Source organism: Rhagoletis pomonella, unplaced genomic scaffold (genome assembly GCF_013731165.1).
Source record: "Rhagoletis pomonella isolate Grant_MI unplaced genomic scaffold, Rhpom_1.0 Rhpom_scaffold_00002, whole genome shotgun sequence".
Taxonomy (NCBI): domain Eukaryota; kingdom Metazoa; phylum Arthropoda; class Insecta; order Diptera; family Tephritidae; genus Rhagoletis; species Rhagoletis pomonella.
In genome coordinates, this window is record NW_023458556.1 from 21,756,709 (window position 1) to 21,760,446 (window position 3,738).

A 3,738-nucleotide genomic window follows, 5' to 3' on the forward strand; every position below is an offset into this window, starting at 1 on the left:
ATCACCACATCTCCTCATCAGACTTCTTTTTTCTAGACTTCAGCAGGAATCGAACCTGCGAATTCGATGTTCAAAGTCAGAAGCGTTAACCACTGAGCTATGTACTAAGTTTTTTGTTTTTCAATGATTGGTTTAAGGAAAACTTGAATAACTGGGCCAAAACTAATCCCAATTAGACTTATAGGTAAAAAAACACGCCTATTATTACGATTCCGTTGAATTTTTTATTTTTTTAAATTTGTATACAGATTTTTTAAGCTTAAACTGTTTTGTCATCTGAGGCGATCTTTTTCAAAAGATTCTTTAAGAAACTATTTTTATTCATAAAAAACTCCATTTTTATAGGTATCTTCAAATCGCTGCAGCTCACGTAAATTCTAATAATTTAGGGAAATATATTGGTGCAAGTCTCCAAATATAATCGATTTTATAATTCCAATGGAAACATAGTACCGATTTTTTTTTGTATGGGCAGTGCAGTCTAATGTACATAATATACATACACACATGACAAAGTCGTATAGTTTGTGCATTTAGTATGATTTCGTAATCTCTCAGCGGTAAAGTTGTTATGCATAGGAAGTCAACGGCTGTGAAGAGTACGTATGTATGTAGGTATTTAGAGGTGGAACCTTATTCATTCATACGGTCGGCATAATAAAAACGCAATATTTTTACATATTATTAATGAGCCAGAATCAAAATTCAATAGGATTGTAAGAAAAATACTATTCTGAAACAAGAGCGCAAATTTCAAAGAGCTTAATTTTTGAGAGTATATAAGGAATCATCATCATCTAAAAATATACATAGGTATTTGTATGTATGTATACATAAATTACGATATAGCATATTATTACATACAGAAAATGTGGTTAGTAATTCTCAAGCGTTGAGACCTTCAATAATTTTCTACTCACACAACACTTAAATTTGTGTCATGGGATGTAATACGCTTTCTAAAATTCATCATTAATCGATAAAAAAACCCTACCTAAGTTGCTCACATCTCTAAATATTGTTGACATTTTTTTGTTCTTAAATAAACTGTCAGCCCGACAAAGATATGCCAGATGCAAGAGATGCTTTGAAAATGATCACTAGAGCATAACGGAATGCGGCTACAGATAAAGGCTACACTTAAACAAATGATAGTGATGCAAATTTTTTATATTTAAGTATATAGGAGTTTCAAATCTTTTCTGATTAAAATTTGATATCAAATAATGTAGATCGATTGAAAGGCGATAAGAGGATGGGGAAGTTAAGATATAAGCGACATTTTGTCAACCACAACGGTATAAATTCAATCATCGAAATCCATTGAGCAAACAGAAAATTATGTTTGAAGCAGAAACGTTAATAGAGATTTAAAGGCCTAATTTGTTAAACCAAAAAATATCACCGAAAAAAGAGAAACAGATTTTCACTGTTGAAAAATCGATCAACAAACGTCGTCTCAAATGAGAGTGGCTAGCACTCAACTTGCGCAATGGTTGGTGTGGTTCAATTTCAAGTCTTTTCAAAGGTTGTGAATCTCCTCATCATAAGGCTATTTATTCAAAAACAAACAATAAGCCTTTCAACAGCACCCGCTTTCAGCTTCAGATCCAAAGGCAAAATAACTCGAACATAGCCCATACACCGCGTCCCTAATATAGGTTTTACGAATGATTGACCATGCGATAGCCCAGACTTCAATAAACTGTTATATTAGATACGGTCCTGTGGTTTGCTATTTGCGGATAAACATAAATGGACGGTAAAAATGGTATCACATTTATGAAGATTGATTACGTACAAAAGAAGAAAAGAGGGTTTTAACAAAAAGAAAACATTTGTTCCATTTTCTAAAGCAGATTTTTAAAATTTATTTGCCCCTCAAACACCGTTTTTCAGAACAAAATTTGTGTTTAAAGAGTAGATAAATTTTAAAAGCTACATGAGAAAAACGCCACTTAGAGAAACAATATATATGAGTATAATGTTGATCATGGAAATTAAGCACATTAAGTACACCACAAGAAACTAAAAATGATAAATCACCAGGTCCAGATAAGGGGGGCCTACTGAGCTTTTTGACAAGCTACTAGAGAGGCTATTGAAACCTCGCCGCATAGCTGCCATCTATAAACCAGTAGAACAGGGCAATAGGAAGCATCATTTATAGCGTTGTGTGAGTAAAACGGCACAATAAACATTGAGATGCCAGAGAAGACCTACCACGTTGTATACGAAAACTTGATAGCCGCCATCATTACTACTCAAAATACAAAAGAAGCGCCAAGATTGGATGACTGAACATGTAGATGATGGTTGAAGCCAAGTGGTTCTCACAGACGAGTCCTCCTTTTGGATGAAAAACACCATTAACCATACCTGACACACTAAAGACAGCAAGCTGCTTCAGTGCCTTAAGCATTTAGGGCCATTCTCTGTTTTTAGTTTGGAATCGTCTGGGTAGAATCTTATGGCATTTTCAGACCCCAAAACTCCTTGGATTCACGATTATGCGCTTGCTATAGCTCTGCTATAACTTTGGTATACAGCAGTCCGTTGCGCCCGGCAATTGTAGTAGTGTAGTGTGACCGCACTCGAATTATAAAAAAATTCACTAAACAGATCGTATATTAGTTGTTATCAAAAAGAAAATTTGAATCAAACTGAATAAGTAGCTCTTTATTTATTTATTTTTTTTAACTCAGCTTACAAGATATTTTCAATACATACGCAGAGGCCAAACCTCCGATTAATTAAAAAATTTAATTAGTACAGTTTTTTACAGTGTAACCACAGCGCCACTCTATACAAAACACCATACTGCGTATGTATGTATATGCATGCATCCATGCAGAGTGCAGTCAAGTAGTTTCCCGAACTCATTTAATTTGTTATCCTTCGGTTGAAGCACAACAATTACAAATTCAAGTGAAATTGATATGAAAAACAAAAAAAAAAAACGACGTGAAGACGGAAGAAAACACATATGCCAGTTTTTAAATATGTACACTTGTGGTCAACTATTTAAGTTCACATTTTGACCAGTATAGAAGTCTAGCTTGTTATATAATAAGCACTTTATAAATCCACATGTAGAAAAATTATAAAAATTCAGCAAACTTTCACTAAAATTTAAAACTTTTTACACAGAATCTTTAAAAAAAAGTAAGTATTTATTTATTTTTAAGAACTTTCAATTAAAACACAGTTAATTTTCTTACAAACCCAAGTAAAAAACTTAGTAGAAAACAGCAAAAAAGTGCAAAAAATTTTCACCCAAATTTCAAACTTTTTTTTCTCAGAAGTGTTAGAATTTTTTCGAGTACACAGTTTCATACCCCATTCAATTTTAATAATGTGCAAGTTTCAACTAGCTAAGAACTTGCATTAATTTTTAATATTTTTTTTGCTGATTGTGGTTGGCATTTTCATCCATACAAAAGAAATTTCCAGCATACTTTCTATGGAAGAAAATGCACAACAGCGTTAGCAAAAAAAAATATATAAAAAAAAACAACGTGATTTCCTAGCCACTAGAAACTTGCGCACCCAAATTTTGTGGTGCTTGGATTTATGGTGCTGGTTATATAAACAACAATATAAGGATATAAAAAACAAAAGAAAAATAGCCAAAAGTGCTTAAAACCTCACTAACTTAATTAGTTGACCACAAGGGTATATATGGACACACATATGTATGTACATTAGGGTGTAACAGTCTCCATACAAAAAAAAAAA